This window comes from Colobus angolensis, unplaced genomic scaffold (assembly GCF_000951035.1).
Source record: "Colobus angolensis palliatus isolate OR3802 unplaced genomic scaffold, Cang.pa_1.0 Scaffold255, whole genome shotgun sequence".
In the NCBI taxonomy this organism is placed as follows: Eukaryota; Metazoa; Chordata; class Mammalia; order Primates; family Cercopithecidae; genus Colobus; species Colobus angolensis.
Window position 1 is genome coordinate 1,107,597 of NW_012115766.1, and position 16,269 is coordinate 1,123,865.

Consider the following 16,269-nt stretch of genomic DNA (forward strand, 5'->3'; position numbering starts at 1 on the left):
GGAAGGAGAAAGAAAGAAAGAAAGAGAAAGAGAGAAAGAAAGATGGAAGGAAGGAAGGAGAAAGAAAGAAAGAGAGAGAGAGAGAGAAAGAAAGAAAGAAAGGGGAAAGAAACCAAGATTGGAGGCTAGCTATGCTCATTGCTACTGGGATGTCATTGTTTCTAGGTCTTCCCAGATGACACAGCAAGGGGGGGATTCGTGTGTTCATAATAACCCTTGCTTATACACACAACTATAACTATTTCTATATGTATCCATTTGTACCTATATTAAGCTAAACATGAGTTTACAATTGTGTCTCTAACTCTAATCCTACACCACATAAATCTTTCTAGCCTTCCCTATGTTTCCCTAACTTTTTATTTTAAAAATTACAAGCCTACAGAGAAGTCGAAAAAATAGTACAACGAACAGGAAGAATATAGGATATACTATTCTCCTAGATTCACCAACTATTTTCCTATGTTTGGTTTGTTGAAAGACAGAATTTTTTTCTTTTGGCTGAAATATTTGAAAATAAGTTGTAGATCCCATGATGGTTTACCCTTAACACTTCAGCATGTATTTAATAAGAACAAAGGCACTCTCCTACATAACCTTTATTCTACTAACATCCCTGAGAAAATCAGCAATCATTCTATAATATCATCTACTATAAAGTTCATATTCAAATCTCCCCAATTTTCCTAAATATTTTTTATTTGTTATACTCATATCTGAGTTCTATATACTCATATACTTATATGAGGATATAGAGTTCATGTTCAAATTTCCCTGATTGTCCTAAATATTTTGTATCTCCTTGGATTTTGTTTGTTTGTTTTATAATCCAGTGCGAGTGCACATTTGCATTGGGTTAAATCATTTTAATCTCTTTTAATCAATCAAGTCTTTAGTCTCCCATCTTTTTTGTTGTTGTTACTTTATTTTTCGTAACATTGACTCTTTTGAAGAGTTCAGCCAGTTATTTTGTAAAAATTCTCATATTCTAGATTTACCTAATATTTCATTATTATTATTCAATTCAGGTGAAACATTTTTGGCAAGAGGACTTCATTGGTGAAGTTATGTCCTTCTTATTCATCTCAGTGGGAGGCACACCATGTCACACTGTCTCTATTAGGAAGGCTAAATGAAATCACTTGGTTAAGTTGGCGTCCACCAAGCCTCTCCATGTAATAACATATCTTTCTTTGGTAATATGAGATGGTCTGTGGGGAGACACCTGGAGACCATGTATAGCATTATATATATGAATTCATAATTATGACTCCAACTATCGTCCTATACCACATAAACCCTTCTTGCCTTCCCTATTTTTCCATAATTTTTATTTTGAAAACTTATAAACAGGATATATATAATATATTATACATTTTTTCTAAGTAACCTTTCCCCCATATATGTATATATGTTTCCCCCAATATATATATATGTTTCTCAATAACCTTTCCCCCGCAATGGTTTCAGCATCCATTGAGGATCCATAGGTTGAATCAATGACTATATCAGCAGTTGCAGAATGGTCTTTGACTAATTCTATCATTCCTTAGAATTAATTCAATTATTCATATATCATTAGCTGGTTGGTCCTCTTCTAGGAAGTAAACTCTGAGGTAAAAGCTAAAAGATGAGTAGGTGACATGTGCCTGCAGTCCCAGCTACTCAGGAGGCTGGGAAGAGAGTATTATGTAAGCCCAGGAGTTTGAAAACAGCCTGGTAAGAGGTAAGAAAATGGAGATTTGAGTGTAAGTCGTTCTTTGAAAAAGTCTGGCTTTTAAGAAACTTTCAAGTTTCCCTTTAAAGAAAGAGAAGCAGCTGGAATGAATGTGGAATCAAGGCACTGATGGGAAAGTGTTTAGTAAATATTTGTGCAATTCCAAAAATAATCTGTAAAAAGGGAGAACCTGAGTAATAGCACTTTGTGTAACTATAAAACAACAAATATAAATGCACTGGTTTGCTCTTAACATTGGGAAGACAATGCAGAACAATCTGTTACCAAAGTGGAGAAAGAGTCCTACTGTTTGCTGGTGAGTCACACACAGAGTCAAGAAAGCATTTTGAGCAATAGAGTAACCTGGTCATATTTGAATTTTTAAAATATTATTAATTAATTAAATATTTAAAATATTTAGATAATATTTAAAATTATATACAGCAGCTCTTTCCTGCATGCACAAGTTCCCTCCAGGACATTTTTGCATTCATTCCTGCAGAGTCCTAGCTATATCTCCAATCTAGGACCAGATTTTATGGGAAAAAAAAAATTGGTTTGGCTGCTGGGTAGTGGTAGTTTGGTTTGGACTACATGGGTAGTGTCAATTCACTACCCAAAACTTGGATGAAACGTGGTCTTGTGGTTATGGATGTGGGGGAAGGAGGGTCTCTTTTTCTCTACTCAAAGACAAACTGGCTTCCTTTATCTTTCTGTGCCAGTGTACAGATTTTCCTACTCAAACCTTTTGCTGAGGGTATAGCCATTTAAGCATCTGGATTAAAGGAAGGGTTTGGCTCATTTGAAGCTCTTTTCCATCAGCTCATGGCCTCAAGTCCTATCGCCAAATGGACATTAAAATCCAAGTTTCTGGACTACAGAGACTGACAGCCTTCTTTGCCCTCCGCTTTCCTAACCCAGGTAATAAACAAGAGCTTACCATTCTGGTTTTTAGTTTTCTGTTTCTAAAACCAAGAGATTTCTTCTCTTTCACAAAAAGCTCGCTAGTCATTCAAAAAAAAAAGGATTATTTGCTATATTTTTTCCAGAATTTCTGGGTATTTGCAGAAGGATTTGAGATTTTCTAGCTCTACGTATTTGTAGAACCAGCATGTTTATTGAAACAGGCCTGTTCACTCCCTGCCTCCACTTCTTCCCGTTCTTTTCAGTTCCCAAGTGTGACAATCTGTCTTTAGCTTTGCTCTCTCTGAAGCACTCCGTTCTAATAACACCAAACCGTACACACCAAACTGATCTCCCCGTCTGAAAAGCACTTGCGCCCCTCTTGACCTGTTTACTGAATTCTCAGCTATCCTTTAACCCACAGGGCATATTTCATCTTCTCTAAGAAGCCTTTCCTTTGAACCTCTATAATCCCACAAATCCTGGTGGTTTTCCTATCTCACTTACTATATTATAATATAATGATCTCTTAGTGGTTCTCTCCTCACTGTAAGGTACTTGAGGTCTGGGACCATAATTTACTTGTCGTATCCCTGAAGCTAACATAGTATCTGACCCACAGTAGGTGTTTAATACATTAGTTAACCAAATAAATAAACACAAATCAGTTCCACAATGATTGCCTTTAAAAAGTTTAATACTCCCAGACACAGGAAAACTCCCGTTCCCTGGAAAACATGTATGCCAAACCATCATATGGGGAAAAAGAAGGTAGTATTCAGAGCTCAGAACACTACACCCCTGGGGTAGATGATATATTGTGCTCCCTCTCCCTCACAGTGGACAGCCTGAGATAAGAAAGACATGAAATCTGACTACACCGACTGTTCAAAGCCCTGTGGTGAATTACCATAAGAATGACTACAAAGCCTCAGCCTGTCATTCAAGGTCATCCAAGATCTAACAGCTAGTCTATCTTTCCAGTACTGTCTTCTGCTATACAGACCCTTAGTCACTTCCCCGTAATTATTATGCATCTCATATCATCCTACACCACCACTGGACCCTACCTCCCTAATCATGTTGTGTACAAGAGTTCAAAAAGACGTGACATTGTTGCAAGCATACTGTTTATTCATTTTACTACTTTCTTACTTTATGAATTTTAGGTACATATCAAAGTAAATAGAATGTATTTAATTTTGTTACTCTTGGCTGTAATAAAATCTCTTGCTCCTTTTGCCTACGCGACCATAAACTTTATATTAGAGTTGGCTCTCCGTCTGAGTCACCTCCCACACCCCACTCCCACGGCTCAGCTCTAAAGGAGAGAAGAGTGGGGAGGAAAAGGAGGCTGATTTTCAGGTCTAGCATGGCTCAAATGGCAGGGTCATCTCCGCCTTTCCTCCACACTCCCACCAAAGTCAAGGACACTCACTGGTAAGCTCCCTGATTTATGGTACCCCAGAGTAACTCTGTTCCTGAGATGTCACCTTTCCCAGGGAAATTTGCTATCTTGTTGAAAAGGTTTGGGATGAACTGATTACTTCAGAATAAGTATGTAATTATTTCTGTGGTCGACTGAGACAACTTCGCATGGGAAATAAAAGCAGATGTTACCCCAAAAAAGAACTCAGTTTGGCAGACGCGGAAGTATGGTGGGGAGATAACATACCCTGCCTGGCTAAGTAATTGCAAACAGCTGCTGGGCTGCATAGAGCTCAGACTGAGAAAATGTCACCGCAGAAAGGAATATCTGTGCCTCATTGGTCTCCCCCCTCTTGGTACAGATGAGGAAACTGAGGCCAGAGAGGAGGTAGGATCAGAACCCTCATCTGCTTCTTTCATTCCAGGATTGCTTTTTCTGAAAAATGCAGAAAGCACTTACAGCCCAAAGAACTGTTTTCTTCGGATTTCTCTACAAGAAGAGTGGAAGTTATCATTGTCAAATATTCTTAAGCTATTGAGAAGCCTGTGAATTCCATTAAACCATTAACATCCCAGTGTGTCTTCTGTCCTCCATATGACTATGGAGTGCTGAACACTGAGCCCCGAGCACTGAGTACTCAGCATCAAGCACTGAGTACTGAGCACCATGTCAGACTCCCAGGCTCCGCAGCTTATCAGCTTCCCTGTGGAAGGAAAGCGATCACTCAATGGATCCTGCCAAGTGCTCCAGCTTCAGTGGAACATGCCTCAATGCTGCCAAAGATTATAGATTTCCTCTACATTCGGAATATATTTTCTGGTCTCTATTTATAGTTGGTGACAGTCTCCATATGCCAATAGTATCCTGAGTTTATTTCAAGTCCCTGTAGTATTCCAAAAAGAATTCTGTTCCTCCCAGTCTCCCCCAGCTTTTCATCCGAGAGGAGAACCCAGGCTTAGGTAACAGTCTCCTGCAAGAACTCAGCTTCCTTATCCTCCACCAAGGCTTTCCCTCTGGCCCGAGATACAATGACTTTCTCCTTCCTGCGGGTTCCCAGAGCACTTATGAAACCTCTATTATAATACAGTGTTCCATGCATTCAAAGAGTTGCAGTCCTCACTCCACTCCTCCACTAGACTCTGAGAAGCAGGTGGGAGGGGCTGAGTCATGGCATCGCTGGACCCCACGGAGCCAGCACATCGCCCAGGACATTCAAGATGCTCAGTAGCAAAAGGTCTGGAGACAACGGTGGAGGTGACCCCATGAGTCACTGTCTGTCCTCTCCCCACTCTTCTGGTCCTGCTTTCCACACTGTTCCCTGGGTCCAGGCTTGTTCCACCTCCGCATACCTTCCTCCCAAGACTCTGAATCAAGAGTTTGATGAGCATGTGCTCCTATGGGATCGTCTAAGCCTGTATTTTGGGCACTCATTGCTTTTCCCACCTTGGCCATGACCCTGACTCACCAGAGATATTTCAGAAATTGTTTTCACAGGTGATGACAAACAAAATCATCTTCATGTTCCATCCTGTTTTAAATATTTCTAGGCTCGCTGATAGACTTCTAGGCCCTTGAGAAAGCTCTTTGAAATTCAAATCCAGGGGATCTGGAAGGTTCCTAGAAAGCAAACTCTGGGGTGAGCAGGGTCTCAGAGCTGAGTGGAGCAAGTGTTTTGTGTAAGGACCAATTTAGGGCTGAACATCTTAGACGTATCTGCTTTTTTTTTTTTTGAGACGGAATCTCACTCTGTTGCCCAGGCTGTAGTGTAGTGGCACGATTTCAGCTCACTGCAACCTCCACCTCCTGGGTTCAAGCAATTCTCCTGCCTCAACCTCTCAAGTAGCTGGAATTACAGTCATCCACCACCACACCCAGGTAACTTTTTATATTTTTGGTAGAGAAGGGCTTTCACCACATTGGCCCGGCTAGTCTAAAACTCCTGATCTCAAGTGATCCACCCGCCTCAGCCTCCCAAAGTGCTGGAATTACAGGCTTGAACCACTGCGTCCAACCTGTATCTGCTTTATTAATTAGAGGAATTCCCAGGAAGAAATCGTCATCATTTTTCTGCCACACATACCTACACACAAAGTGCATATCTGGGCCAGTTTGAGGAATGACACCATAGACTTGGCTTTCTCACTTTCCTGTCATTTCTTCCTGGACTGCGGAGTAAGCCGTGTGCAGCTGGCCTATAGGCCACTCAGCCCTGCTGTAACAGAGTTTCTAACCCCAGCCAGACTCACTCGCATCTGAAAACTGGTCTTCTCTGTGCTTTGTGTTCCAGCTGCTGCTTTTTCTTTACTTACTGGTAGTTGGGACTCTAGAATTCTGCTACAAGCAGAATCCTGCAGTCTTTTTGGTAGGTTTTAGAGAATACAGTGAATTAAAAACAGGTTGTTAGGAAAAATGGTCAAAGATGGGAACAGAAACTGGAACACCCATTTCCCTTGATGTGCTAACCCTTTATCACCAAGTTATCTCAGAGCCCAGAGTACCCATCTTTTATAAATAGCCTCTGCTATTGTTAGGCACTGCCAAGGGACAGAAACTGCTCCTGTTTGGTTTGTAAAAGAATTAGGGGCCAGACGTGGTGGCTCATGCCTGTAATCCCAGCATTTTGGGAGGCCAAGGCAGGTGGATCAGCTGAGGTCAGGAGTTTAAAACCAGCCTGGCCAACATGGTGAAACCCAGTCTCTACTAAAAATATAAAAAAAGTTAGCTGACTTGGTGCTGGGTGCCTGTAATCCCAGCTACTCAGGTGGTTGAGGCACGAGAATCATTTGAACCCATGAGGCAGAGGTTGCAGTGAGCCAAGATCGCGTCATTGCACTCCAGCCTGGGTGACAGAGAGAGACTCCATCTCAAATAAATAAATAAATAAATAAAATAAAGAATTAGGCTCCTTTTGAAGAGTAGGCTGTTAGTTCTGGTGATAGTCAAGTCCAAAACGTTCTAAACAAATTGACTCAACATTAATCTCTCCCGCTCCCTCCTTTGCACGTGCATGCACACACACACACACCCTCACAGACAAGACTATAGTCTTTTAACTGGAAGAGCTACCAGAAGTTTTTTTTTTAAAGCAGGCACAAGCAGATGCTGGAGAGGATGTGGAGAAATAGAAACGCTTTTACACTGTTGGTAGGACTGTAAACTAGTTCAACCATTGTGAAAGACAGTGTGGCGATTCCTCAAGGATCTAGAACTAGAAATACCATTTGACCCCGTGATCCCATTACTGGGTATATACCCAAAGGATTATAAATCATGCTGCTATAAAGACATATGCACATATATGTTTATTGGGGCACTATTCACAATAGCAAAGACTTGGAACCAACCCAAATGTCCATCAATGACAGACTGGATTAAGAAAATGTGGCACATATACACCATGGAATACTATGCAGCCATAAAAAAGGATGAGTTAACGTCCTTTGTAGGGACATGGATGCAGCTGGAAACCATCATTCTCAGCAAACTATCACAAGGACAGAAAACCAAACACCGCATGTTCTCACTCATAGGTGGGAATTGAACAATGAGATCACTTGGACACAGGGTGGGGAACATCACACACCAGGGTCTGTCATGGGTTGGGGGATTAGGGAAGGGATAGCATTAGGAGAAATACTTAATGTAAATAATGAGTTAATGGGTGCAGCAAACCAACATGGCACATGTATACACATGTAACAAACCTGCACGCTGTGCACATGTACCCTAGAACTTAAAGTAAAATAAAAATAAATAAATAATAAAAATAAATAAAAATCAGGCATAAGAGGCACTATGGAAAGCAAATCATTTGTCAAAGTGAACCCTGCAAGTTAAGCAATGTATGCGTACATTACACAAGGACACTTGCCTGGTAAACTCTGTCCTGGTGTCCAAGCACTGAGCAGCACCAGAATTAAGAATAACAGTGGCCAGGCCTGATGACTCACACCTGTAATCCCAGCATTTTGGGAGGCCAAGACAGGCAGATCACAAGATCAAGAGATAGACAGCATCTGACCAACATGGTGAAACCCCATCTGTACTAAAAATACAAAAATTAGCTGGACGTGGCGGCACGTGCCTGTAGTCCCAGCTGTGCTCAGGAGGCTGAGGCAGGAGAATCGCTTGAATCCAGAAGGCGGAGGTTTCAGTGAGCCGAGATCGCTCCACTGCACTCCAGCCTGACAACAGAGCGAGACTCCATCTCAAAAAATAAATAAATAACAGCTCAGTGAAGTGAAGAGGCAGAAGAAGATGAAGGAAGATTGTACTTATTCCAGGAGTATAGTCCTTAATCAAAGCCTGATCTGCCTACGGAGCTGAAGTTATGAAGCCCTGAGTACCTATTTCTTATTAGTGTCCTGATGCTCCTCTCTCTAAACACTACTGACAACATGAATGTGGTCTTATCCTTCCCTATTGCCCTTACCTAATTGTCACACTCTTATCTGCAGGGTGAAATATGCACAAAATACAATGCTATAAAATGTTACTCTCCTGCTTTCTCCTGGTCTCCAATATGCTAGGGTCTTCTAGAAGGCTTCTGCTTCTGCTCCTGCCTCATGGTCTCCCCCTAGGGCACCCCACTGAGCTCTAGTTTGCCTGTGAAAAGCCAGAAGCATGGAATACAGCGGAGCTGAAGTCACTCCCGCCGTGGATCAGAAGGTAACATGTGTCTCCTGTTCCCTGGAGACCTGCCTGTCCATACCTGGGAAGTTAAGTTTAATGACCAAAGAATCACCCCTGCCCACTTTCCCCTTCATTTTTAAATCTCAGCCCTCCCAGATGTGTGTCTATGGTAAGTGCTCCATAGATATTTCTGGCTCAGGCTGCTAACAAAGTCTTGAAAGAGGAAATAAATCAGGTCGTTCCTACAGCGCTGCTTGGTTCGCTGCAAATATGACTAATTAGTTCATGAGTCAGGCAGAGCCAAAGGTGAGAGCACCTTGAATTTGGATCTGAAATGTTTGCACAAACATTTTCTGCCCACTCTGATGCCACAGCACATTTCCCCCTGAGCCGTGAGCCTCCTGTCATTGAATCAATGTCACAGACGATTTGAGTCACACTCAGCAAAAGGCTGCAAGGAAACTGTGAATCAACAGTTCGGCGATGGAATTACAAAAAGAGTCAGATTGTCAGCAAGGTCATATCTGCTTGATACACACTGTTCCGTGAGCGGGAACAAGCCTGCTGCACAGGAGGGCCTCACAGAATCACGTGGACCAAAATTGAAGGTTCCCCACCTGCACCCCAGTGGGGTAGCTTGCTCATGAAGGTAGAAATGGTCTGCTCTGTGTACTTGGACGTCCACCTGCAGCTGGCTGGCGCCCACACGCAGTGGCTCTTCAGCCCCATCACCGAATTAAGACCCACACTGGGAGCTCCAGGGGACATGCACCATTGGGCCTCAGGCCAAGCAGCTGATGCCTTTTTGTTTTAATCTGCTCTGTCCTTCTCATTGTGCTTCAGTGCCCTAAAGAAAAAATAATTATGAGATATGGTCGCAGCTTCCAGTTTAATTGGGAAGACAAGGCTAATCCATGAAATGTCAGAGAGAGAAAGACATGAGGCTAATTGCTAAATGTTGCAGCACAGAGTTGATTGTTTGTGGGGAATCAGAGGAGATGGAGAGAAGAAGTGAGAGACTCACTCACTTATGCTTCAGAGTCTTCGCATGTGCTGTTCCCTTTGCCTGGCATGCTTTTCCTATCTCTTCATCTAGTTAACTCTTATCCTCCTCAGGGGTTGCTTTCACTGCCTGCTTCCTCAAGGTGCCTTTTCTGATCCTCTATTGAGTCTTTTCCCCCAGAGACTTTGACACAGTTTGCAGTGTTGATTTGCTTTGTGTATTTGCTACTTTCTCTCCCTTCCTGCTGGACTGAGATACATCAGTTTTGCTCATTGCGGAATTTCAGACCCTCAGCACAGAGCCTGCGCACAGAAGGTGCTCCAGTGAGCTCTGCCACTGAGCACAGGAGATGGAGCTTGACCTGGGCTTCCAAGAAAGTATAGGATTTGTATCCCCTCAGGTGAGATTTCAACATGAACAAACATCTATTTTTTTTATTTTTAAAGATAGGGTCTCACTCTATCATCCAGGCTGGATTGCAGTGGCAAAATCATAGCTCACTGCAGGCTTGAACTTCTGAATTCAAACGATTTTCCTGCCTCAGCCTCTTTAGTATCTGGGACTACAGGTGCCCACCACCACACCTGGCTATTTTTTTTATTTTTAAATTTTTTTTGTAGAGATGAGGTCTTGCTATGTTTCCCAGGTTGGTCTCAAACTCCTGGCCTCAAGCAATCGTATTGCCACAGCCTCTCAAAACGCTGATGACAGGCGTGACCGACCACACCCAGGTGAGCGGAGACCTAAATGTCGGCATCAATGAGGCACATGTGTGAGTGGTGAGGAGAGCACCCTACAGGGTAGAACAGTAGGGGAAGGTGGGACTGTGAAAGGGGGTGGATCTGGGAGGACCTTAGAGACAGGCTAACGCTGACCGCCGATGGAGGAGAAGAAAAGAGGGAGCCACTTAAGGGTTGTAATAAAAATAATTGCCGGCTGGGCACGGTGGCTCACACCTGTAATCCCAACGCTTTGGGAGGTTGAAGCAGGTGGATAACCTGAGGTCAGGAGTTCGAGACCAGTCTGACCAACATGGCGAAACCAGACTCTACTAAAAATACAAAAAAATTAGCTGGGTGTGGTGGCAGGTGCCTGTAATCCCAGCTACACCGGAGGCTGAGGCAGTAGAATCACTTGAACCTGGGAGGTGGAGGTTGCAGTGAACCAAGGACAAGCCACTGCACTCCAGCCTGGGTGACAAGAGCGAAACTCCATCTCAAAAAAAAAAAAAAAAAGAATTGCCTAGAGAAAGTGATACTGAAAGGTTCCTTTGGCATCTTGCTTGGAGGAGGAAGTCTCTGGAAGCAGAGGAGCCCGCTGGTGCAGGCCCACGCTGGGAAAGGGGAGGGAGCTTTCTACCTGGCAAAGGCCTTCATGGCAGGCACTCTTCTCAGGAGGAAATAGGACCAGCACAAGGAGAATGAGCAGGACCCGAGATGTAGAATACAGATGAGGGAGCAGGAGTGAGAAGGGCTTCCAAGCCTACAGACTGGGTAGATAGGGACTGAGAGGCCAAACACCAGGGCAGGGGGATTAGCAGAAGGAGCTGGTCCGGGAAAACTAGGGTGAGGGTGATGAGTTCAGTCTCGATATTTATTCCAGCAACAAAAGTCATGGCATATTGTGAAAGTTGTCACAATTAAACTGGAGTCACCAATGTTTTTTGTTTTTTGGGTTTTTTTGTTTTGTTTTGTTTTTTTACAGGAAAAGGTCTTCATTGCAAGAAAAAATTTTTTTCTTGGCATGTAGACTTTTTTCCCTTTCAAATAATCAGCTCTTAATGGGTTTTTTTCCTCCACAATGGCAGTAAAAAGGAGTATTTTTGTCATTTGATAAGACACATACCATAAACAAATGAGTGCTTATGACCACACAAACCTTGGCAGGGAAGCCTCCTGTGTGGGGTTCTGCAGCACACGGACGACTGTGTGGACCTCAGAGAGCCCCCCACACTGTGTCTCCATTGATATGGTTTGGATCTGGGCCCCCACCTGAATCCCATGTAATCCCCATGATTACATGAGAATTGTATTCTACTCATTGAATTATAATCGCCAATGCTTGAGGTGGGGCCTGGTGGGAGGTGATTGGACTCGGGGGGGTGGTTTCTCATGGTTTAATTTCATCCTCCCTTGGTGCTGTCTTCATGATAGTGAACTCTCATGGATCTGGTTGTTTAAAAGTGTGTGGCACCAAAAACAAACAAAAACAAAAAACCCCCAACAAATAGAGCCAGGGAAGGCTATGATGAGAGGATTCTCATACCCAAATGCCTGATAACAAAAACGATCTCAAAAAACTGCAAAAGCCACAACTTTGCACAAAGACCATCACAACCTCATACACAAAATTACGTCTTTGAGGACATCTGCCCAGCAACTGCCTGTACAAGCTCAAACTGGCGTCACCCTTGTTATTGATCCTTATACCCAAGGATAATTATCTCAAAACAATTATGTAATCCTCCTCAGTTTTCTTTCAAAACCTTTTCCTCCTTTACCTCCCTGGATACACACATAGTTTGCTAATACACATCTATTCCCATTGCAATGCCCTACTCCGGAATAAATATATTTTTCTTTTAGAGAACTTCTCTCTGTTATTTAGATTGACAGTATGTATTAGTCATCTGTTGCTGTGCAACAAATTATTTCAAAAAATTCATGGCTTAAAACAATACCCATTTATTATCTAACAATTTCTGTGGGTCAGGAATTAGCTGGCACCTTTGTTCTAGGGTCTTTCATGAAGCTGTGGTCATGGTGTCAGCCGGCACTGCATATTCATCTGAAGGCTCAGCTGGGGTTGGGTCCACTTCCAAGCCCACTCATATGGTTGTCAGGATTCAATTTTTCATGAGCTGTTGGCCTGGAGACCCCAGTTCCTTGCTGGCTACTGGCCAGAGGCTACTCTCAGTCCCTTGCCATGTGGGCCTCTCCAACACAGCAGCTGCATGGAAGCATGCAAGCCAAGGAGGCCACAGAGAGAGTCTTCTAGCAAGAGGGACATTACAATCTTTTGTAACCTAATCATGGAAGTGACATCTCTCACATTGCCATATTTGTTAGAAGCAAGTTGCTCAAAGGGAATATAATCTTACAAAGTCATCAGTACCTGGAGGCAGGAATCATTAGGGTCTATCTCAGAGGCTGCCAGTCACAGGGTATTTAGAAACATGAAACGGAGTTTGGGAGCAAGGGAGAAGTCATCTAAATGTAGATGAGGGTTAACATTATCAAAGGAAAGAGTATTGTTTGTGTGTGCGTGTGTGTGTGTGTGTGTGTAAACACACAAAAACAATACTCTTTCCTTTGATAATATGTACAAACACACACACATACACACACACATACAGAGTATCCCTTATCTGAAATGCTTGGGACCAGAAATGTTTCAGATTTCAGATTTTTTCAGATTTTGGAATGTTTGCATATACATGATGAGATATCTTGGGGACAGACCCAAGTCTAAGCACAAAATTCATTCGTTTCATATATTCCTATGTGTGTAGCCTAAAAGTAATTTTATACAATATTTTTAATAATTTTGTGCATGAAACAAAGTTTATGTTAAGTCCTTATGTGTGGAATTTTTCACTTGTGGTATCATGTTGGTACTCAAAAAGTTTTGAATTTTGGATTTCAGATTTTCAGGTTAGGAATGATCAACCTGGTGTGTGTGTGTGTTTGTGTGTGTGTGTGTGTGTGTGTGTGTGTATCAGGACATGGAGGATCAGTCACATTTAAAAATAAGAACAGGGAGACAGAGAATAAATAAAATAGGGAAAAGGAGAACCTAGGGGATAATTCAACAAATCCAATACCACCACTTCCTTCAAAACCTAGGAGGAAAGTCATCTCCTCCAGGGAGCCCTCTTGGATTGACGGGGCCCTATCTAATCCTCCACTAGTTATTCACTCAAAAGAGCCCAAGAGTCTACTATGTGCAAAGGCTACTGAGTGGAGAGGGACCTAACAGAGTCTCCAAGAAGTTTAGAGGTTAGGGAGTAAAGACGAATTCATAAATAGCTTTTTTAAGCTGAAAAGCAGAAGCGACAGGAGAGTGTTACACGGAAGAGACACGAATCACCAAACTTCACGGTGGGAGAGACCTGCTTCCCCTGGGGAATGGGACTGATGTGTGGGTCAGGCTGGTCTCCAGTTTTCACTCCTGTGAATGTGCCACATTGGCTGGGGTCCCAGGACACTGGGCATGGCTCCAGTTTGTCTCCCCAGCTGGGTCATGTAGCCGAGCTAAAGCACACCCAAGTTTTCTAGGCCTCTCCTACCTGGATGGTGGCCTGCACACCTCAACTCCCAGGAACTGCCTGCTGAGGGCAAAATTTCCTCTCAGGTGGGCAAACCAGCAGAAACACAGACGCAGCACACCACCTGAAAGAAATTGCAGCATTTAGTGACATGCCTTCCACATTCTCAAGTCATTCAGTTCTTAGCAGACACAGGGCTTGACGGAAGGAGTGATTTTGTTCCCCTCGTTGGTCAAAAGATGCTTTTGATGAATCATTTCTTTATTTAGTTTTTAGATTGCATTTCACCTCAGCGGCAAAGCTCTCCAAATGAAACCATTCATAAGACCAGGTAAAACCGCAGCAACTTTTAAGGCTATCCCTGAAGGTTAGCCACAAGCCAGAGCTCAGATTTCATTTCGAAATCTGCCAGAAGGGATGTTCTTGGGAGCTGCGTGCTACCCACAGGGTCTTCCTGCTTCTCTCTGACAAGCCCCCTTGAATACTGCCTTGAAGAGAACAGTTTCTGGAAGTATAAGGGGTGTGACTGGTCGGACGCAGTGGCTCACACCTGTAATCTCAGCACTTTAGGAGGCCGAGGCTGGTGGATCACTGGAAGTTACGAGTTGGAGACTAGCCTGGCCAACATGGCGAAACCCCATCTCTACCAAAATATACACAAAAAATTAGTTGGCATGGTGGTGCACGCCTATAGTCCCAGATACTCAGGAGGCTGAGACAGGAGAATCACTTGAACCCAGGAGGTGGAGGTTGCAGTGAGCCAAGATCATGCCACTGCACTCCAGCCTGGGCAACAGAGTAAGACCCTGTCTCAAAATAATAATAATAATAATAATAGTAATTTAAAAAATAAATAAATGAAGGAGAAAAACTGGACAAAGGAAAATAGCCATCAAGGGTCAAATTTCCCCTGAGAAAGGGTTTTCTGCTGACCAAGGGCAGAATAAGGCAAATACTCCGCACAACTCCACAGAGAAGGAAGGAGGGGGAGCAGCTTGCTCTAAGCCCTAAGCAAAGTTGGGGGGACCACAGTGTGACTGTCCCCAGCAAAGCCAGCCTCTGAGCTAACCACTCTGATGACCTGCTCCCCATCTTCAGCCTGAAGGGACAATATTAGCAATTGGCAAGTTGCCAATATCCCATTTATTGGCTCATTAATAATTCTTCTGGACTCCCAGAGCAATCATTTGACTCCAAATAGATCACAAAAATTGCCACTGAGATATCTCTACCCTTTCTGACATTTCATGAGAGCAGAGGCAGAAATTCACACGGGAGAGTCTGGGGATTGATACTGGGGACTGGGGGTTTTCTCCTTTCCCCGAATCTACAAGGGCCTGGTTCGCTCTAAGCTGCCTCCAGGAGGTGAGCCACTACCCAGGCTGGGCTCTGCTCCACTTGATTATGGTATACCTAGGGCCTTGCATCTCGAAGTGTGGTCTCCAGACCAGCAGCACTGGCACGCCTCAGAAGCTTGTTAAAAAGGCAGACTTTCAGGCCCCATCCCAGACCTGTGGAATCAGATCCTGAATTGAAATAAGACTCACCCCATCAAGTGATTTATACACACCCTAAGGTGCTCTCATTTATTTGTAGGAATAAATGAATTTATCCCAAGGAAGTAATCAGATGCACGCACAGCTTGCAGGTACCCATGGGCTGAATGCATCATTGCTTAAAAAGACAAAAACTTTGGCCGAGCCTGATGGCTCATGCCTGTAATCTCAGCGTTTAAGGAGGCCAAGGCAGTGGATCAGTTGAGGCCAGGAGTTCAAGACCAGGCTGGCCAACATGGAGAAATGCCATCTCTACTAAAAATATAAAAATTAACCAGGCATGAGAGCACACACTTGTAGTCTCAGCTACTCAGGAGGCCAAGGCAGGAGAATGGCTTGAACCCAAGAGGTAGAGGTTGCAGTGAGCCAAGATGGCACCACTGTACCCTAGCCTGGGGAACAGGGTGAGACTGTGTCTGAAAAAAAAAAAAAAAAGGCAAACACTGGAAACAAACCAAATGTATTGAAGCAATATTTATTTGAGGGCCTTTTATGTGACACTGAGAAAATAAGAGTTACAAAATAGAGAAAGTCTTAAAAAACGGTTCATTTTGGGGAGATGGAAAATTGCATGGCCACTTTTTTAAATACCTCTTTAAATAAAGAAACCAAAACCTACTCTTAGAGCCCTATTTCCTGCCTTCCAGGTTGGCTCAATTATTGTGACTGTCTCTAGGCAAACAGTTCGTGCAGTCGGCTAGGCTAGGGACATTTCCCTTTGCTAAATAAACAAGCAAATGCAGACAGGACTCAGCTGCTGCA